The 23,146-nt window shown below is 42.9% G+C and overlaps 1 long non-coding RNA gene across 2 annotated transcripts in view; it reads left to right on the forward strand.

Annotated features, from left to right (window-relative positions):
* The window catches only part of LOC148901772 (uncharacterized), a 116,044-nt gene that overhangs the window by 32,205 nt on the left and 60,693 nt on the right, over positions 1-23,146 (forward strand). The window contains exon 2 of one of the 2 annotated variants that reach the window (XR_016114177.1): positions 12,809-12,965. The exons of the other annotated variant lie outside the window; for it this stretch is intronic. This is a non-coding gene — a long non-coding RNA (uncharacterized LOC148901772). The remainder of the gene's footprint in view (positions 1-12,808; positions 12,966-23,146) is intronic. 2 annotated transcript variants of the gene reach the window in all.

Consider the following 23,146-nt stretch of genomic DNA (forward strand, 5'->3'; position numbering starts at 1 on the left):
CACATGATTAATATTTGTTAAAAATCGAAGTACATATTTGAACAGGAATAGATGTTGTAACTAGTTAAATATAGTCTTATCTGATTTCACCTGAATTTTAGCTGTGTAAAACAACAAAGGTAGCTTGTAGACCAAGGGTGTCAAAGTCATTTTTGGCCACGGGCCACATTGTAGTTACGGTTTCTTCTTGGGTGCTGTTATGAATTTGGGGAAGCCATTAGAATGTCTCACCCCCTCCACATATTACATACAGAATGCACACCAAATGAATGCATAAACAAATGAATGACTAGTTTTCTAATTTGAAGTAAAAAAATATGACTTTTATTGTGGTCTACATGCGACAATTTGAACTTTTGGTTCAGACTTTAGCAAGCATCATGGCACTTGACATACTGTACTTGATTTGCTTTCGCGGGCCAAATACAATGATGTGGCGGGCCAGATTTAGCCCCCGGGCCTTGACTTTGAAAACTATGTTGTAGACACTCATTTGTAACGTAAAACCTTAAAATGCATCTGAGGAAGTAATAGCAAAACATAACGACGTCCCAGCTAATAAATCTAGTTTAGTTGGGAACCCAAATTAAAGGCTGCCAGAAATGTACAGCATATGATGCATATCAATAATAACATTACTGTTTTGTGCAGTGCGATCAGTTTGGGGTGAGAAGAACTTAGCCAAGGTGCGGGAAATGTTATGAGCTTACGCTGGCACTCCAATTGGCAGTCATCTGTCGTTTAATATCCTATTTACTTCAAGAGTTATACTTTGAACATCTGTCCCATTTAAATTAAAAAGTAATAATCATTTAAAGAAAATGGTTCTGGGTGTCCCTGGCCAACTGCCCAAAGACAGCTTGGATAGGCTCCAGCACCCCCTGCGACCCTTGTGAGGATAAAGCAGATCGGAAAATGGATTGATGGATAAATGATTGTAGTTGTTTTACTCTTGAAAGAAATCTTGCTCTGCAAAGATGATGGCAGTGAACATTGTAATAATACTGTATTAGAAGGTTGCTCACAGGTTGATATGCTGCCATCTTGTTTTTTCTTTTACAGTAATTACTTAAACATGTTATAGCAGCTGCACATTTCACTCAACAGTGTCCTCCCCACCCCCTCAAAAAACATATTTCAACACACGTCTTTTGGAGTGTCTTTCAAAGAACATGTGACACTTTTCAGAAAAGTGTTTTTTGTGTTAACAAAATGGAAATCTTGATTTTGCCAAGCTAATTATAGCTTGCAGCGGGTTGCTAGGCAACTTAATGATGGCAGACAGCGGGGAGTCAAGAATTTAACCTTTGGCTGGATGGAGCCGAGCGATGACATTTGATTTTGCTTTTTCTAACCGTTTTCTTTCCTATCTCTTAGTCACTGTAATTATATTTTAACATTAACATTAACATTAACATTAACATTGAGGTCGACATGTTTTTAAATGGATATGTTTATTTCTATATCAATATATTTGCTCTGTAGTTTGGTGACGCAGAAAATAGGTGATTATTGTAAGTATTGCCTAACAAGATTAGATGACAATGCCGTTACAAATTGAAAGAGTTTGCTTGTGCAACCTACGTTAATATTTTTTATTTAATGTCAGTGGTTTATTATTCTCGAAAATCTGCCATCTTTGGGGCAATTCTGAAGTATCTGTGAGAAGCCTCTTTTTAATCCATTTTATTTGCTCTACTAGCTCCAGCCATTTGTCCAGCTTACTCCGTGCCTCAAAAATAAATAAATAAATAAATAAATAAATAAATAAATAAATAAATAAATAGTGAAAAGTAAATATGATTGCATTAAATTAAATAAACAACAGAACACTCAGCTCCACCCAGCCATTGGGAGGATTTAATTTGGTGGATCAGAGTTGCAAGAAAAGAGAAACAGACAATTACAAGTAAACAACAACAAAAAAACGCCATCTGGTCGAGGCTGTGTCGAAAGAATCGGGGTGGGGGCGTGGCAGTGGGGTTCTCTGGTTTGAGGAGTCGTGCTGGTTAATCAAGATGACGGACAGTGGTGAGGGGTGTCCGACGTGCTCCCGCGTTCATGCAAAGTAGTAGTCCTACCTGTCAGCTTTCACAGCTCCCTCTAACTCTCAAGTAAACATTGAGTGGCTGAGTTATGCGCACCCCCACCTCATCTCACACCTTTGTGCATATCCTTGTTTGTGTATGCTAACGTGGACCCGCTCGGGTGAGAAAACCTGTTGTTTTCTTACCGTCTGTGGGGTGAGGGTTACAAAAGTTTATTTCTGCCGTTTGCTACATCACAGACGTCGAGTTGAGCAGGTGAAGCAAACGGCATCCATTTTTCATGAGACGACCCCCCTGTAACCGCAACCCCCAACCCTAAAAAGAAGAGAAAAAAAATCTCGGATTCGACACAGGCACAATTGTAAAGATACTGTGAAATGGGCGCACAATTGTTTCTCTTTGCGCTGAGCAAATATTATAATCCTATTCTCTTATGCTTTTCCATCTTGCCTTCTCTCTAATGTTCACCCCAATGGCGGCCCCCTTTCCCTGAGTGAAAACCCCCTTCGTGTGTGTGTGTGTGTGTGTGTGTGTGTGTGTGTGTGTGTGTGTGTGTGTGTGTGTGTGTTAGTGTGTGCATGCGTGTATATGTGTGTATATGTGTAGGCTTCATTTTTCACTCTCCCTTTGGGCTCTGTTGTCAGTGGGCAGGCCTTAGGAAGTCTTTATTTCTGCCAGGCTGGGCTTTTTGCGTTCCTCCACCCTCTCCTCCCTCCGTTCTCATGGATGCCCCGCCGCCCCCACAAACCCCCCCATACCTCCACCCGCCCGTTGCCCAAACCCAGCCCCACCTGCTGGGATCCTGATCCCAGGCCGGGGCAATGCTTCGGCAAGGGGACAATTACTTCTGCTAAACTAGCCCCCACCATCCCAATACTCAGCCCCCCGCCTCTCCCCCAGCTTTGATCATCTGACCACATGGAAGCATAACAGCTGACCACATGTTTCAACAGACAAGACGAAGAAAGGAGGAAGAATTCAAATGAAAGACAGAAAAGAAGAAAAGACCCCCCCCCCTGCGCCCTTCCTTCCACACCACTCTTTTCATTCGAGATGAGGCCAATGCCACTTTGGATGGAGGCTTTTCAGACCGCCAGTACTAAACTTTCCTTTTGATGGCCACCATTTATTTGGATCAAGCCTTCTTATGTTCACCAGTAAAGTTGCTCATCAATTTGCCAACACATTTTTTCTTAAGGGGAGGGGATGCCACAGAGAAAAAAAGCAGTTTGAGGTTTTGTTTTTTTAAGTGAGTGAGTGCTAAGTCTGCTGGTGTTGCGGGCCAAATTGTCCAATGGCCAACTGGGCTTTGCCGCTGCTGTCGAGTTCTGCATTGGCATTGTCTGGCATTTTCTCAACTTTGGGCCCCCACTGCTTTGTTCACACAACTTCGTTCGGCAAAGTCACAGGCATTTCATGTCAACCCCGCCTGACGTTACCGTGGCAAACTGATGTCACCGTGTCAGATCACGTCCCCCTTCGCAAACAAGAAACAACACATGAGCCATTTTGATGCTGGTAGGACTAATTAAATAAAGGTGGTTGCGTGTCATCACAAGGCACCTCAAGTTCTGTTTTTAAATAGTTGTAAAGTTGTTCATGATTGATCGGTCATCCACCTCTTTGGTTATGTCTCCTCTGTTTTGGGTATCGCTTCGCCCAATCTGTGCCAAGAGGCTGAGATGGAAAGTGACAGGCCTGAGGGGGGTTGCGGGGTGGAGAAAGAGGAGGGAGTTTGCTTTGGTCCGTTTGTCAGGGATGGCCTCTTGGAGTGTCCCAATTGTGCAGGAGATCACTTAACCACATTAAGGAGCGCCTCAAAAGAAACCCTTCAAGCGCCACTTTGGCCCGGCCGGCAACAACAGGCGTTGTTTTGACTGCTCTGCCACCTCACATTGTCAGACTGCGGCGAGCCGTCGCGCCACCTCATGCCACCGTATGCGCAAACGCTGGCCTACTTGCGAGTCAGGTAGCCGACTCAAGGCTCGCTAGTTACTTTTTGAATTTCTTTCACAATTGTAGACGTGCTAACTCTCGTAGTTGCGTGTAAAACTTAGTTCTTGTCAGGACAGGATCAGGTCATATGTTATATCAAGTTACTGTGAATTTGTTACAGATGGTATGATCATAAGTCGAGTCAAATGGATTGGGCAAGTGTGACAATTTTGAAAAACCAATGCCAGTTATAATTTCCATTAAAAGCAAATGAATAAAAATGACAGTTTTTTCACCATAAAAAACAAGCATGAGAAAAACCTGCAAATATGCGAACAAAGAAATATGATGACAGAAGCAAACAAATAATTAAAAATGAAAATGCTGAGTACGCCACTGGAAAATGTTAATGTTTGTGTAATTGTGACTGTTTAGAAGTGCGGTTTAGCTAACCAGCTCATGCATAGCCTTGAGCTAACATGAGCATACTTTTTCCAATTTTTTTTCACAGTACTCGTTTTTTAACACCTTTTTAAAGTTTATTGCATGCATCAAAGAAGAATGTGAGATCTTTTGGGCAGAATCAGGCCCAATGTTGAACTATTGCTGTAAAATCCCCAAAATATCAACACCACTTTTTTACCGAGTTGGGCTTTGTGAAACAGCAGACACAAAGACGCCACAATAATCACTATTAGATTTGCTCTGCTATTAAACATGGCAGAAATAGCGACAGTTCTTGGACTCTTCTTGTATTTTGTCCCGTGACAACACACACATGAACACACACGCTTTCGCAGCCGCTTAATTGAATTAAAATAAAGATGGAATAGCAACTCCACTTGCTCCTGTAATTAATAAGCCCTGTCAGAGGGAAGAAAAACAAGAAATAATCACTGCAATGCCATTTTTACACATGCACTATTGTAGCTTTATGTCGTTCTGGATGTTTGTGATAATTTATGATCTGCTGATGACCCACACTTATCAAGACCTAAAACCTTTATGTTTGTACTTAAACATACTGCAAATGTGGTTCAGTCAGCCTGTTTAAATTGTGGCGTGTCAGGGTCAGCAAGTAGATTGATGTGGATCTTTTTTGGTATAAGTTAGCGTCTCCCCTTTCCCCATAAAAGTAAAGCTACGGTCGTTAAACTGCATTTACACTGGCTCCTTTTCTAACAATTTATGACTCCACCACCTCATATACTATATATATATAGATTATAAATATTTTTTTTTGTTTTTTTATCAGGCAGTTCAGCGTCGTAATGTTTGGCATCGACTGTTTCGTAGGGCCTCGACACGGCAGTGAAAGGCCTCGCCATCAGCGCGGCCAAGCAATAGTGTCAGGATGCATTTTTAAGTGCAGTTATTCAGTCCTTTACACGGCCTCGTAAAGCGCCGACATGGCCCGATAATGAGAAGCATGAATGGAAACTTGGAGTTGCCTCTGGCTCTGTTTGTGTGTGTGTGTGTGTGTGTGTGTGTGTGTGTGTGTGTGTGTGTGTGTGTGTGTGTGTGTGTGTGTGTGTGTGTGTGTGTGTGTGTGTGTGTGTGTGTGTGTGTGTGTGTGTGTGTGTGTGTGTGTGCGCGCGCGTGTGCGTGTATGTGTGTGTAATCATGGACATGTAGAGAGTTGCAAGAAAGAAAGCACGAAACTTTCACTCAGCTGCTTCCAAGTTAACTCCACAATGACGAAAACATAAAAATGTGAGGAATCAGCGTGAATAACCTACTTTGAACCCATTGTGAGTGTCAGTTTGTTTTCTTTTTGAAACAATGTAATCAAAACATGCATTGTCACTGGCTTGCGGAAATCAAACTATAAAATGAAGACATTGAAGCAGCAAAAATCGATGCTAAAAATATCACCTCAGTTACCACTACTTGCTAAATGCAAAGGAATGTTGTTCTGGCATCATGTTTAGAAGTAATTATTATCTCTTCACAACAATAAGCTAGAATGTTTACACAAGCGTGGCACTCTCAAAACTCAAGAGAACCTTTGAAAGCAACATTTTTCTACCCAATGGATCTCATTTCGACGTCAGTCTCCCTCGTGAGTGAGCCAACGAGTGTGCTCAGGCTGTGGTTAAGTGGCCACATAAGTGAGTGTCTTGTTTACACCCGGCAACATTGTGAGCGGCGTCAGAAAATCATGCAGCATGTCTTCATCCCAGCGGAATATAAATGACAACGCGGTGAGGAGGTGGCAGGCAGGCGGGCCAGTGGGCAAGACTGAGTCAGAAGCCATCCGCTGGCGACACAGCAGGTAGTCTGAGGGCAGATTGAAAGTAACTCGGCTTTGTGAAACGCAACGCCACCATGAGGGATTCATTCATGAAAGGCATCGATGAGAATCATGAAAGGCACTCGCGTCCTTTTATTGTAAAATAAATTGTGGGAGTTCTCATTTATTGTGAGCCACTGAAGGCGGTTTGAGAATTGCCACTTGTTATCCCATGCGCTGTATTTAGGCTTTTGTTTAAAATCGCCACATAGTGCAACTTTGGTTAGGTAAAGAAACATATTAGGTGCGTCTAAAATGCTTTTCATTTGTCTATTTCAGTGTTTCAAACCTTCAATGAGACAAAAACACTCACAGTGAGATCATCAAACTCCTCAAATCTATCAAGCAATTTTTCCTAATTGAAATGAGTCAATCCACAAAGTCAACGCAACAACAAATTGACAGTTTTACTGTGTGTTGCCCTCTACTGTTTGTCTAGCTTTACTAGAAAGAAAAAAAAATCAGCACAAAATGTTTACCACAACAGTTTAACAAGGTTCTGCAACACAGGGCTTTTTTGCGTAAAAGTTACAGTTGAAGTTTGGCACAAAATTGCTAAATTGCAAAAATGTATTCATCTCCGGCAACAGCCAACACACGGACTCCGTGTAATCATCATGTTTCAGTTTTAGGAGGCATGCAGAGACCATGTGTAAGCATGAACAAACCATATCTCCCATCCAGTGGCGAATGGAAATTGAAACATATTCACAGTTTCAATATTTAAAAACAATGTCTTTCGATCTATCGATCTATCTATTGACCTCTCTATCGACTTATCTATCTATCGACCTATCTATCTACCTATTTACCTTGCTGTCTAACTGTCTAATTGTTTAGTTAGTCTAGCTGGCAAGCCAGTTTCTTGTTAACTAGCTAGCTATCTAACTAGCTAGACAAGATAGATAGTTACAATAGATTTCTTGCTGATCCAAATCCTTCTTCTTCCTGTCCTTCTTCTTTTTTTTATTAGAGTGGACTTTTAGTTTATTTGCCAACATGGATTGTCATCACTGAGCATCTTCATCTTTATTAAGTTCATAGAGATGCTTGTTCTTAGGTCCCTTGTCAAGTTGCCCTGAACGTAACTGGGTAAACAGACATGGTCATTTCATATTATGACTCATTTTCTTGAAAGTGTCTCTTTTCTGACATTTTTCTTCTTGTGATGGGCATGGACGGCGGCGTATAAATCAGTATTCTTGTGCAGGGAGGCAGTTGCTGGGGCACGCGCCAATGAGTGTGTGAATTACACCCGTGCATAAAGCTGTCCTTGTGTCCCGCTGGCCAAGGGCTTCGGGGAAGCTGGAAATGATCGTAAATTAAGCAGCATTTGGCTGAGCAAATCATACAAAATCTGGAAGGGTGGGAGGGGGTTTGGGGTTAAAAAACTTAGGGGAAGCATAGGGGAAGTTAGAGGGGTTCCCATAATATGACGTTGGGCTTGCAGAGCTGGAGCATCATGGTGTTCACTATCGGGGCTCTAGACGACATAACAGACTGCAGGCGGACATCAAATTTGGGCTTTCAGGGCTTTTGGGTTGCAAGCATAGTTGGGCTTGACCGCTCGGCCCCAGATGATGCCTTCTGCGACAGATGAATTATTCACTCACTTGTCAAATCAATAATGACCCGGTCTTTAGTGGCCTACTCTCTGCATGCCCTACTTATTGGTTTTGGGAGAAGGGAGGCAGGGGAGGTGTGGGTCCAGTAGTAGTGGGTGCTGAGGGGGGAAATGTGCATGCGTGCGTGAGTGGCTTGGGGTGGGGGAGTGTGCATCATTTTTGACAAAAGCTTGTTATGTGTAGGAAAGATATTTTAGCAGTTTACATCCATTGAGGTGGACACTCGGCCCCCTTGCTGGGATGAATTGGCTGTGATTTGTTGCCATTTGAGGATTGTTTCTGGGAAAATTGGAACTTTGAATGGACCAATCCCACCTCCACACACACATACAACCCATACACCCCGCCTATCACCATCACCATGGTCACATACACAACCCCATCACACACATACACATGGCACACACACACACACACACACACACACACACACACACACACACACACACACGCACACACATCTAATATGAGTGCAATATTAATATGCCGGTTTTGTTCAAATGGAATGTGGCAGGGGGGGGGGCGATGTTGCCATGGCATTAAGAGGGGGCATGGGCATGTTTAGATGGCACGCCCAACACCCCCGTGCCCGCTGACTTTGAGCCCCCACCCCCTTTCCACCAGCCCATCTCACTCTGTCTCCGATCACGTGTCACTCACCGTCTTCCACTCTGTAATTTTCCGCCTGCTGTAACATTTGCGGGGCACATCGCCACCCTGGGGGGATGAAACTTTTTAAATAAATAAAGAATTAATTAATTAGCAGCCCCCACCACCACCACAATCATCTGTCTTTGTTGTGGTCCCATCAATCCGAGCACTCAAAGAGGCGACAAGCGAGCGGAAATAGTGGTGAGAAAATCAATTGTGGGGGAAAAAATTAAAACGCATTGAATTTTTTTTGCTCTCCGCGAAATGCTTTTTACTTCTCCGCCATTGATCAGTTCTTTCCGAAATATCAAGCCTGCGTGAATATTTGTGACATTTCCTCATGGTCAGGTGCATACATGATAACTACTTGCCTTGAAGAAGACACAACGCTATGAAAGGCCTTCACTCAGGGCGCTGACAGCTATAATGGTCTCGTCATTGTGTGTGTGTGTGTGTGTGTGTGTGTGTGTGTGTGTGTGTGTGTGTGTGTGTGTGTGTGTGTGTGTGTGTGTGTGTGTGTGTGTGTGTGTGTGTGTGTGTGTGTGTGTGCGTGTGCGTGTGTGTGTGTGTGTGTGTGTGTGCATGTGTGTGCGTGTGTGTGCGTGTGTGTGTGTGTGTGTGTGTGTTTATGTGTGTGTGCGTGCGTGCGTGTGCGTGTGTGTGTGTGTGTGTGTGTGTGTGCGCGTGTGTGTGTGTGTGTGTGTGTGTGTGTGTGTATTCATAAAAAGGATGATGGTAGGGGTCCACACTTTGAGGTAGTGCTGGGGCAGTGGGTGGCGTTTATGTTAGCCTAATTCCAAGCCACATCAACGTTGGGTGCTCATGCATCCCATGTTGCTACTGGTACAATGTTTACATTGGAAGAGCTGGAGCAGAACCACCTCTTTGTCCTCTTTGGAGGCTTGACATCGACCCCCACAACCTCCCCCCTAAATGTTCCTGCCCGGCTACATGCAAGTTTAGTAGCCTGGAACATGCTTGTGTTCATGAGCATTTGTGTCCACTGAATTACACTGAGGCCCTCAAAGTGGAAGAACTCAGTCAGGAACAGAAGGTCAGCTCAAAGTTCGTTAATTTTCTCCAAACTGGAAGTCCGGGTTTCACGACCTGACTATTAAATTATACCCACATTTAGATTTACTTTCAGATTTCAGACAAAGAGGCATTTAAGTCTGTAAAATGTAAAAAAAAATAAAATTAAAAAATAGAATGGTAAACCACTCTGGAAGTTTTGAAGGTAAAAAGAAATGAGCAAGCATACAAGATCAGGCTTTGAAGTCATAAAATATCGAGCATTTTTGAAATCCATGGCCGTGTCTGCTGAATATGGAGAAACCACGCCCTGCTCAGCTACCAGTTGCCAATCAAGTACAGTGATACCTCAGCTTACGAACGCTTTAGCTCACAAACTTTTCACCTCACGAACATTAAATTCCCTAGCATATAGTCTTGGCTGACGAACTAGTTTTCGGCAAATGAACCAAACCACACAGCGCCACGGTGGCTGGCGGACTAGTTTTCGTCACCCCCTTTCTTTGAGTGCGGACGTGGTTTGTTATCGCGTGGAGTACTTTTGCTTTTTTTGTCATGATCTGGTTGGCGACCAACGGGTGGCGCTGTCGGCCCCGCCTGCACCTGCATAGGTGCTGGTCGTTTTAATCAGTGACACTTAAAAGGACTCCCGGCACGACCATCCGGTGTCGGGTCATTGTTTGTTGAATGTCATTGTTTTTTGATGCACTGTTGTATGATGTTTAACGCATTGTATGCTGTTGTATGCAATTGTATGCATTGTGTGCGGTGCATGTGTTTGTTTAACCTTGGAGGACTTTTAGTCTTGGTTTTCTTTTGATACTTTATATTTATTCCGTTCACATGATTTTGATGTTTTAGATTTTGTTCCTGATGACTTTATTTTAATACAATTTGTCAAACACAACCTCCTGCTCCCTCCTGCCTGCGTTTTGGGATCCACACCCGCCATCACCACCTTGCAAACCGTGACATTTTTGGGTCCAAAAAAGACCCCACCACAGGCTAGTGTTAAGCCGAGGAAGACACAAAAGAAAATTACGGTCGAACAGAAGAAGGAGATTGATTGAAAAACATGAACGAGGTGTGCGTTTGTGTGACTTAGCGTCCCAGTACCATTACGCTAAATCGACCATTGGTACCATCCTTAAGAACAGAGACGCTATTAAGGATGCGTGTGTGGCGTAGGGTATTTCCGTGTTGTTTAAGCAACGGTCTCAGGCAATATAAGAGGTTGAAAAACAGCTAGCACGGGATAGTGTAAGTGTGGGTATTATCGCTGAGAAAGCACGGCAACATCACTCGGATATCATCAAGAGGCAACTACATCAACGACCATTACAAAGGTAAATAAAACGTCTTTATTATACAGTTTATTTATTTAATTACAATACAATAGCACATTTATTATGCATAAAATAAGGTATATTTTGTGTAGTTTTAAGGCTTATTTAGTAGAAAATTATGTTTTATGGGGACCTGAGAATTGATTATTCTCATCTTAATGGTTTCTTATGGGAAATAAATCTTTGGAAAACGAACTTTTCGCCTTACACACACTTTCTGGGAACCAATTAAGTTCGTGAACTGAGCTATCACTGTACCACCATTACAAGTTATTAGCTTACACATTCATACATGTTTAGTCATGAAAATACACGGGACTGTATACCATGTTGCTTGGCACAGTTAGCTGCTAGCTAGCTTGCGAGCTCTGGCTTCCAAGCAACGAGCCTCTTTTGAAAATCCAACCTCTCAAGCTCCTGAGCTCATGGAAGATGTCATTTAGTCAAGGAGAGAGTAAAATACGCTTTCTTGAAACTTACTCAAAGTGGTGTCACTGAACAATGGCGAATTTTGCTGACGTGAAACTACTATTTTCCAACCATACACTCAAATTTAGGTGTGCTTGTCATATATGTTTCATTTGGATCAACACCACTTGCGCAATTGACATAGGAGGAAAATGTTTGCGGACAAAGATGTTCACCGCCCGAGAAATTGTTCTGAAATGTTTCGCTAAATCTAGCTGATGACCTGTTGTGTAGAATGGTTGGTAGGGACATGTCGCTCGGATTACAAGAGAAGGTTCTTCACGTCTTGAGGGGCACCGATTTGGGTGTGGCGTTTCATTTGGTGTCAATTGAGAATGGAGGATTTGTCCTACAGTCCAGATTTTAGAGCGGGTTTTGAAAAATATGAGAAAGAGAGAAAGATTTATATGGGTAGAGGACATGTGAATGATTCTGTGTTGGAGGATGCTCTTTATTATCCGCTAAATAACAGCCAGTCTGGACATCCTACAGATGCTGCCACCATATGATCCCTCTTGTATCTTGATGATTGCCCCCGCCCCCCCGTCTCCCCGCCCCGCCCTTCCGACCACAGCTTCCCTATCTTTCATTTATTTGGCTCAATGTCAAGACTGACCCATTATTTCACATTTTAGTCCTTGTTTGGTTTGTCAATTTTGCGCTTTCACACTCTGTTCGCCGTCAAAAAGCACTTGTCGCTCTTCTCTTTCTGTTAAGTCTAAAGCAGTACATCGTGTGGACATTTAGGCCCCCCCCCACCCCCGAAATTAATGGGGAATTAATGATTCCGTTATCCCCCTGCTGTGCGAAGAAGGGGGGCTTTTGGGATTCTTTCTTTTTTTTTTTTTTTTTAATCGCCCAACCTCTAGAAACTGATTGGAGCAGAAAAAATACGCCCAGTCCCCCTTCTGCCAAGCTTCACAATGGAGGCGCTGATTTTTTTGATAGGGGACGATGCCGTCGGGGGGCCAGCTGGAATTAGAAGTGGATTAATAATTTTAAACAAGGCTAAACCGGCTTGGACTGTCTGTCTGTCTGCGCTTTCCGATGCTTAGCCAATAGTCCGTCTGCTGCGATAACACATCAAAACAATCTAAAAACACTAAATGTTCCGAATGAAGGGGTTGAGCTTTAGTTTATAAGCTTGCCATGGCATGAAAACATACTTCTTTCGACAGATTTCGTGAGGTTCAATGACTGAGAGCAAGCTCGGATTATTGATATGCTTTTTTTTCAAAACTGCTTTGTGATCACATGACCATTAAACAAAAATGACCAACTTTTCATTTAGTCCGATGTTAACCCCACATTTTTGTTTCTTTTGTTCACCCAAAATGATGTGAAATAGTCGGTGCCGTTTGACTTGTCTTTTTACATTCAATATCGTTTTCTCAACTGTTTTGTTTCCAGGAGTTTCACAACCATGCTGCAATTTCAATAAATCATCAGATGAGATCCAGGATGTTGCATTTGGACCGTCACCGGGCACATAGATGGCTAAAACCAGAAAAACCGTGACCCGGGCAAAATAAAGATTCAATTTTGGTGCCAGTCGGCGTGTTAACTGGTAAGTTTCTGGGATTTTCAAGGGGCGGGTGAGGAAGTGAGGGCGGGGTGGTGGTCTAAAAGCAGACGTATTATCATTTGAATTTGGACACAGAACCAGACTTGAGTAATCTCCATGTAAAAGAAATAGACAAGTGCGTGTTTGTGTGTTCTTGAGTCATCAGCTTTGTGGTGAGTTTTGTTGTTCAAGTAGTGTGCAACACTCACACACGCACACACATAAGGGCCCCTTGGTTTCTCTCTTTAAATTCTGTCTTGAAAATACACCTGCACTGAGAAAATAGACGGCGGGTGCATTGACAGAACAGATAATAAGAGAAATTCATAATTTTCTCCTTTTTAATACAGTCATTATAAAAATGTCCTGTGAATGTAGGGGGAACATCAGCCCCCTTCTGCGCTATTATCCCGGCTGTCTGGTGTTGCAATTTTACACTCCACTGATTCCGACAAGCACAAGAGACTCTATGTGCCCCAGATTTCACCTTATTGAGGTAAAATAGAGAAATCACTCGCCACGACAAGTTAATTCCGAGGCCGCAATTGTACGGCGCCGCTCCCTGATTTCACGTACAAAATATCGCACGCATCAAGTCCACTTTTTAACTGTGGAAAATGAAACAGAGCTCCCTGCGGCCCTCATAAACTTTACGCCGTGTTACTTTAGCGCTGGAATTATTGTTTCAAGTATTGCCAAAACGGCCTCCTTTATCACACCGGAAAGGTCAACTTTCTTTTTGTCTCGGGGACGTTTGAACGTTGATGTTATTGCACGTTTGAATCAATTGAGGGTGTCACGTCTTATACCACATTTTACATCAGCTTCCTTCATGGCTAATGTAAGAAGCACGCCATGTTTAATGCAGCTGACAGACAAGGCGGTTTCCATGCATAATTGAAGTCCCGCAATGAAAGCAAAGTGCCCGCGCGCTGGCGTTTCACTCTGTTAAACTGTTATTAGCCTTCTCTACTTCTTATGTAATGTTGCATATTCTTTCGACAAGCCGCTGTTGTTATGTGAAACAGTTCTGGATGACAAGAAATATTGGATGGATGGATTGGATATGCCTTTATTCGTCTCACAGTGGAGAAATTTACATTGGGGATTGAAAAAAAGAGGTTTGAGGCTTTCAAACCATGTTTACTTTAATACCTCAAGACTGAAAAGAGATGTAAAATCTAATGATGCAGGAGCATTATTGCCACAGACTAGTTTTGAGGAGTTTTCGCCTGCATTAAGATCTGAAGCTTCACTGGTACAAATGGGTGTGAAAATGGGCCCTCACTTAAAATCTGAATTTTATCATTTTGATTACCTGAATTTTTAGCCCTTTCATGCTGCCAATAATAACCTAAAATAAGATTAACATGAATAGCTGTCCACTGTAGTGACCGCGGCCATTGAAAAGGGTTCATGTCAACACTTTATTTACGCTTGTAACAAGAAGTGTGACACGTTATTTATAAGTCCACAAACATATTTTGATCATCATTTTGAGGCATTCACTTCAAATCTGATGGATTTTGGCCTCGTGGCTTCTCATTCGTTGATTTCTGCAGTCCTGTACGAATATGAATTTTCCCCTCTTCTCCTCATTAACACCATTGTCTGTGTTTTTCCACTTTGCTTGCATCTTTGTAACTTGAACTGCGATTTTCCTTCTAGCCTTTTGGCCTAAATCCCCACTGTGAGTGTTCATCAAATAGTTCTGAGGAATGTCAGTGTACATATTTTTCTAGTGGTGTTTTTTTTCCGTCAATCATTCTGGACAGCAATAGCGTGGCCACTTCAGTACTAATTAAATCTGCCCGGATTTGCATATTCATGCACCACAGGTATCTATTTTGAAACAACAATGACATAATGTCCAGCAGCATGTTGAAAAACATAATTTGACTTGATGGGGTTATTTCCCTGTGAGATGATGTGACAATGATTGTTTATTGGAGCAACAAGTAAGACTTTCCATCAAAGGGAGGTTTGGGGTTTCTGGCCCCCCAGTCCCCCTTGCCATGAGGCTCTTGTGACCCACCAAGAGGAAAAAGGTGTCACGGGTCATCATAGCAGGTCGACGTATCGAGTATCAGATGAAAATGTTTGACTTTGATAGGTTTGAGCGAAGCAGCTTAGTTACGACCTCCGCTGTTCTTCGCTTGGTGGAAAATGTGTGATTTATTAGGGAGCCCCTGTCAATCACTCCATTGCACACACAAGGCCGCCCTCTGTGCATTTTTCAACTAAATGACAATCAAGCTTATCTGGGTTCATTAAATAGCAAATTAGCAATCGGGAAATGATAAATGTCTGTTGTGCTGTTCTCGCCCCCGTGACATTATAGAAACCAAAGAAGAAAAAGCAATTATTGTGGAGACAATTGTCCTATAGTGGTATTCAATAGCTGTCAGCATGAGAGGGTTGGGATTGGTTTGGTGGATGCACACTCATGGGCCCCCATACATTATCCTGGCATGAGGTCGCTCTGCACCTGGCTTCTCCAACCGTCCCAGCCCCCGCCCATCTCATCCACTGACCCTCCTACCTGTCTGCCTCCTCCAAATTGACCTTTTCCCCTTTAGTTATTTGGAGAGAATGTCAGAGAGGCAAGACTGAGGTGGTTTTGACATGTCCTTAGGAAAGAGAGTGACTATATCGGAAGAAGGATGCTGAGCCTTGAAATGCCAGGCAGGAGACCGAGAGGAAGACCGAAGAGGAGGTATATGGATGTGGTCAAAGAGGACATGAAGGCAGCTGGTGTGAGAGATGAGGATGCACAAAACCGGGTAACCTGGAGGACACTGATTCGCTGTGGCGACCCCTGAAGGGACATGCCGAAAGGAAAAGATCTCCAAAACCAGAAACAAACATAAAAAAACATAATTAATAACAAAAGACTAGGAAATGAAATGAAAACACATCTTTAGTTATTTACCTCCAGCTAACCAATGTTTGTGTTGCAGCGTCATTATATCACAAGTCGTTTTTGGATTAAAAAAAAAAGGATATTTCACGTAACAATGTAAAGTACTTAATAAATAATAGACCATTAAAATGATTTTAGCAGTTATTATGATTTTATTATGTTTGGTTTTTCGGTTGTATTAACCCAATATCCTACATATCAATATATGTTCTATTCTGGTAGGTATATAGTGTCCTATCGTATGGTACACACAATACAATACAATACAATACAATACAATACAATACAATACTGCACATCTTGATTTATACAGCGCTTTAACAACAGCTGAAGCTGGAACAAAGTGCTTAACACGGACAACTATCATATACAGGAAGTAAAGCAGTCACATAGATTGTCAATAGATTGTTTGTACTTTTCACAAAGGATGTTGGAGAAGACCCAAAATAATGTCATGACTCATTTGGAACTTAAGAGGGATCAGTAAATGTAATGTGCCAGGTAAGCAAACAGAGCATACCTAGAAACCTGTTTGCAAAAAGAATGTGATTTCGATTTTCATCATTGCTCATGAGTTAAAGTCCTGTTGCATTCTAATGTACATGAACTGCTTATTAAGCTCTAACATGTTCTACAACCCTTCCTACAGAGCCGAGTTTAATTTCTTTCGGGAACATGCCTGTGCTTTGTTTTAACAAATAAGGATAATCACTCATCATCTGATAATTTTCCCAAACATATTGGAATAACAATGAACCATGGAAAGAACTAAACACTTGGTACATCATGATTTCAACGCTGCATTTCAATTAATTGCTCTTCTCCTTCCAATGCGCTTGCCTTGGACATCAGGTTGCAACATAATACTTCCATATGCAGAATCAAATGAAGAATAGCACTTTTTCTTTGGAACAAACTTAATAAGATGCTGCAATATTTCTGATTCTTTGTAGAGGATGAAGAATATCTGCTTGTAACTATCTTACTACAGTAAAGTCTCGTTATATCGATACTCAAGGGAGTCCGAAAAAATATCGATATAACCGGGACTATCGATATATCCGACCCTGTTTGCATGTAATTTTCTCCGTGCGTACATAGAAATAGTATTGATATAACCGGGACTATCGATATATCCGATATCGATATAACGAGACTTTACTGTATATATCTATATATATATACACAGTAAAGTCTCGTTATATCGAGACTTTATATTAGACTAGAAAAGTAGTGTCTCCTTGCGTTCATAGAAATATTATCGTAATAAGCAGTACTATTGATATATCCGATATCGATATAACGAGACTTTACTGTATATATATATATATATATTTAGATTATTATATATTATATATATTAGACTAGAAAAGTAGTCTTTTAGTCTTTCCCATGTATTTATGTATTTAGTCTGAGCTTTGCATGCTCCCTTGAAATGCACCCAAAGCCAATAACTCATTTAGTACCACCCTCTCTCTCTCTCCCTCTCTCTCTCTCTCTCTCTCTCTCTCTCTCTCTCTCTCTCTCTCTCTCTCTCTCTCTCTCTCTCTCTCTCCCCCCCCACTTGCTCTCTCTTGCTTTCTCCCTCCCTTGCTTTCCCTCTCTCTCTCTCTCTCTCTCTCTCTCTCTCTCTCTCTCTCTCTCTCTCTCTCTCTCTCTCTCTCTCTCTCTCTCTCCCTCTCCATTTACCTCTCTCCCTCTATTGCTCCCTCTCTCTCGTGCTTCCCCCCTTCTCTCTCTCTCCCTCTCTCTCATTCACTCTCTCTCTCATTCACTCTCTCTCTCTCTCTCTCTCTCTCTCTCTCTCTCTCTCTCTCTCTCTCTCTCTCTCTCTCTCACGCTCTCTCTTTCATTCACTCTCTCTCTCTGTCTCTCTCTGTCTCTTTCTCTGTCTACCCAAGCCCCCCCCCAGAATATGTCTGCACATGACAAGACGAACTACAATCGGAGAGCATAGGCTTGGCTGAATGTACATGAACACACACCCACACACACACACTCACACACACACGCACACACACACACACACACACACACACACACACACACGCACACACACACACACACACACACACACACACACACACACGCACACGCACACATACACGCACACAAATATACACGCACACGCACACACTCATGAGGCCCATTAGCGCGAATGAGTGGGTTTAGATATTCATCAAGTTTGTTCAAGCACTCCCTCCCATGCCAGATGTTAGGGAATTAGCGCAAGCCACTGTGGATGAGTTCATCTATCAGATGGTGGCGTCATTGCTGTAGGTGCGCTTTGTCACAGCCAGAGGTGGCCAAAGTACTCATACGGTGCATTGAAGTAGAAATGAAATGCATCTCCAATATTTCAGTCAGTCCAAATTTCAAACGCGGTTGACTTTACCTTTCTCCATTTACGTATTTTCTTTATCGAGTGAACTCCTCTACAGAGCTTCAAAAAGTAATGAGTCTATTTTGACAAATTACAGCGGAGGTGGCCCGGTAGTTCAATGGTTAGCACGTGGACTTCACAGTGCCGAGGTACTCTGTTCGATTCCAGCTCCAACCTCCCTGTGTGGAGTTATCATGTTCTCCCTTGACCTGCGTGGGTTTTCTCTGGGACCTCTGGTTTCCTACAAAATTGCAAAAACATGCATGGCAGGATGATTTAACATTCCAAATTGTCCCTAGGTGTGGGTGTGAGCACCCACCAATGGTTGTTTGTTTCTGTGTGCCCTGCGGTAGGCTGGCCACCAGTTTAGGGTGTCTCCCGCTTACTGCCCGAAGACAGCTGGGATAGGTTCCAGCATTCCCTGCAACCCGTGTGAAAATAAAGCGGTTTAGAAGATGAATGAATGAATATAATGTACAGATGTTTTGTGAGTAAAAGTAAAAAATGATCAAGAGGATTCTGTGAAATCCACTTAAGTGCAACTTACCTTCTACCCTCTTTGAAATTCTGTAGTGTAAATGGCTTCATACATATATATATTTCTTCTTTTCCTTTCGGCTTTTCCCCTCAGGGGTCGCCACAGCGAATCAATGTCCTCCATCTATCCCGGTTTTGTGCATCCTCTTCTCTCACACCAGCTACCTTCATGTCCTCTTTCACCACATCCATAAACCTCCTCTTCGGTCTTCCTCTCGGTCTCCTGCCTGGCAGTTCAAGGCTCAGCATCCTTCTCCCGATATAGTCACTCTCTCTCCTCTGGACATGTCCAAACCATCTCAGTCTGGCCTCTCTGACTTTCTCTTCAAAGCCTCTAATATGAGTTGTGCCTCTAATGTATTCATTCCTGATCCTATCCAACCTGGTCACTCCCAAAGAAAACCTCAACATCTTCAGCTCTGCTACCTCCAGCTCTGCTTCCTGTCTTTTGTTCAGTGGCACCGTCTCCAGTCCAAACATCATGGCTGGTCTGACCACGGTTTTATACACTTTTCCTTTCATCCTAGCTGAAACCCTTCTATCACACATCACACCTGACATTTTTCTCCAGCCGCTCCAGCCTGCCTGGACACGCCTCTTCACCTCTTTTCCACACTCTCCATTGCTCTGGACAGTTGACCCCAAGTACTTAAAATCCTCCACCTTCTTTATCTCTTCCCCCTGTAGCATCACTCTTGCACTTGGATCCCTCTCATTCACACACATATATTCCGTCTTGCTGCGACTGATCTTCATTCCTCTCCTTTCCAGGGCATATCTCCACATCTCTAGTTTCTCCGCCACCTGTTCCCTGTTTTCGCTACAGATCACAATGTCATCTGCAAACATCATGGTCCAAGGAGATTCTTGTCTAACATCGTCTGTCAGCCTGTCCATCACCATAGCAAACAAGAAGGGGCTCAGAGCTGACCCCTGGTGGAGTCCCACCTCCACCTTGAATTCCTCAGTCATACCGACAGCACACCTCATAACTGTCTTACAGTCATGATACATGTCTTGTACCGCTCTGACATACTTTTCCGTCACTCCAGACTTCCTCATGCAATGCCACAGCTCTTCTCTGGGCACCCTGTCGTACGCTTTCTCCAGATCTACAAAGACACAATGCAATTCCTTCTGACCTTCTCTGTACTTCTCTATCAGCATTCTTAAAGCAAACACTGCATCTGTCGTACTCTTTTTTTGGCATGAAGCCATACTGCTGCTCACAAATGTTCACTTCTGCTCTTAGTCTAGCTTCAACTACTATTTCCCAGAGTTTCATTGTATGGCTCATCAACTTTATTCCTCTGTAATTAGTACAACTCTGCGCATCTCCTTTGTTCTTAAAAATGGGCACAAGTACACTTCGTCTCCATTCTTCAGGCATCTGTTTACCATCTAAGATCTTGTTGAATAACCCAGTCAGGAACACCACCGCCACCTCTCCAAGACACTTCCATACCTCGATTGGTAAATCATCAGGCCCGAGTGCCTTTCCCCCCTTCATCCTCTTCAGCGCCCTCCTCACTTTATCCTTGCTAATGCTTGCTACGTCTTGGTCCACAACAGTCACGTCTTCTACTCTTTGTTCCTTCTCATTTTCCTCATTCATCAATTCTTCAAAGTACTCTTTCCATCTTGCCATCACACTACTGGCACCTGTTAATACATTGCCATCTCTATCCTTAATTACCCGAACCTGCTGCAGGTCCTTACCATCTTTGTCTGTCTCGCCAGCCTGTAAAGATCAGTCTCACCTTCCTTGCTGTCCAGCCGAGCATACAAGTCATCATAGGCCTCTTGTTTGGCCTTTGCCACCTTTACTTTAACCGTGCGCTGCATCTCCTTGTACTGCTGTCTACTCTCGTCCGTCCTCTCAGTGTCCCACTTCTTCTTTGCTAACCTCTTTCTCTGTATACACTCTTGCACCTCCCCGTTCCACCACCAAGTCTCCTTATCTACCTTTCTTCCACTCGATACACCAAGTACTTTCCGACCCGTGTCTCTGATTATGTTCGCTGTAGTTTGCCAGTCATCTGGAAGGACCTCTTGCCCACCCAGTGCTTGTCTTACCTCCTTCCTAAATATCATGCAACACTCTTCCTTTTTCAACATCCACCATTTTGTCCTCACTTCAGCCTTTGGTTTCTTCATCTTCCTCACTGCCAGCGTCATCCTACACACCACCAACCTATGCTGTCTGGCTACACTCTCACCAACCACTACTTTGCAGTCACTGATTTCCTTTAGATGGCGCCGTTGACACAAAATGTAGTCTACCTGTGTACTTCTGCCTCCACTCTTATAGGTCACCCTATGTTCCTGTCTCTTCTCAAAGAAAGTATTCACAATAGCCATTTGCATTCTCTTAGCAAAGTCCACCACCATCTGTCCTTCAGCGTTCCTCATCCGGAGTCCAAACCTGCCCATCACCTCCTCATCATCTTTGTTTCCTGCGCCAACATGTCCATTGAAGTCTCCACCAATTACAACCCTCTCACTTCTCGGGATGTTCTGTATGACTTCATCAAAGTCCAACCAAAATTTCTCCTTCTCCGCCAGCTCACATCCTACTTGTGGGGCATACCCACAAACAACATTGAACATCACGCCTTCAATTTCTAGCTTCAGACTCATCATTCTATCTGATACTCTTTTTACTTCTAAGACATTCCTAACAAACTCCTCTTTTAAGATAACCCCAACTCCATTTCTCTTTCTGTCTTCACCATGATAGAACAACTTAAACCCTGACCCTAAGCTTCTAGCCTTGCTCCCTTTCCACCTGGTTTCCTGGACACACAGTATGTCTACCTTCCTTCTCTGCATCATGTCAACCAGCTCTCTACCTTTACCTGTCATTGTTCCTACATTCAAAGTTCCTACTCTTAGTTCTATACTCTTGGCATTCCATCTCTCTCTTTTCTTCCGGGCACACCTCCCTCCTCTCCTTCTTCGACCAACAGTAGTCCATTTTCCACTGGCACCCTGAAGGTCAACAGTACCAATGGCGGCCGCCATTGGTACCCGGGCCTCGACCGATCCGGTATGGGATTCCAAGGTTTGATTCGCATATTTGTTTTGGCAAAGATTTTTACGTCGGATGCCCTTCCTGACACAACCCTCTGTATTTATCCGGGCTTGGGACCGGCACAATAAGACACTGGCTTGTGCCCCCTTGTGGCTACATTTTATATATATATATATATATATATATATATATATATATATATATATATATATATATATATATATATATATATATATATATATATATATATATATATATATATATATATATATATATATACACACAGTGGGGCCTTGGCTTACGAACTTAATTGTTCCCTGACAGAGTGTGTAAGGCGAAGTGTGTATCCCAAAAACTAATTTCCCATAGGGAACCATTATGTTGAGAATTATCTGTTCCCAGGTCTCCATAAAATATAATTTTCAACTAAATAAGCCTTAAAACTACACACAATATACCTTATTTTATGTATAATAAATGTGCTATTGTGTTGTAATGAAAGATACACTAAACTGTATAATAAAGTCACTTTAATTACATTTGTGATGGTCATTGATGGCTCTTAATTGACACCTGTTGCTTTGTGACTTGTAAGGTCTTACGAAATTGAGGCATCACATTATTATTCATCATGTTGATGATTCTCATAGCCACCGTCTTTTCTGGATGGAACTGTTCAATAAAAGTCTGCATATCACAAATTCTTCCACGCTGCTTTCAAGGATCGAAGTGTAACGTCATGCCAAGCCTTTTCTATCAGCTGAACACAATGATACTGTCACGTTCCGAGCGTGACAGGGACAGCTGACTCGTCGGAACGTTAATAAAAGGGGTTGGATCCCTGAGCAGGCGACAGAGACGTATGTGCTGGCAGAGATTTTATTACAACAAAAGGAATGCCGTGACAAAAGAAGGCGGGCGGGGGCGATCCGTCCAGCCTATCAAGCTAGGCAAAATAAAATGGCACACGGGGGTGAAAAAATTTGCGATCCCGGAAAATAACAAACTTCCGCGATCGCGGCTAACAATAACCTCGGGCGAAGCAAACTCTTGTGCTGGCAAGTCCAAGACACCGCCAAGGTGCTAGGCGTCGTAATCATGTCACTGGTGAGGTGACAGCAATTCGTTGAAATGTCCCAGTATTGGTGATGAGGGGATTGACATCAGCTGGCGGAGGTCGGGTGTGGCGCCCCATCCCAGCTGTCAACTCGCAGGTGACAAGTTCGGTGTCATTAGTCACGTGAAAGCATCGACTAAATAACGCCTTTGTGTAAAGCTTTGTTGCGAAAGATGGTAACAATGGTGGA

The sequence above is a fragment of the Hippocampus bargibanti genome, linkage group LG02, assembly GCF_051943395.1.
Source record: "Hippocampus bargibanti isolate YZ-2025 linkage group LG02, ASM5194339v1, whole genome shotgun sequence".
Lineage (NCBI taxonomy): Eukaryota > Metazoa > Chordata > Actinopteri > Syngnathiformes > Syngnathidae > Hippocampus > Hippocampus bargibanti.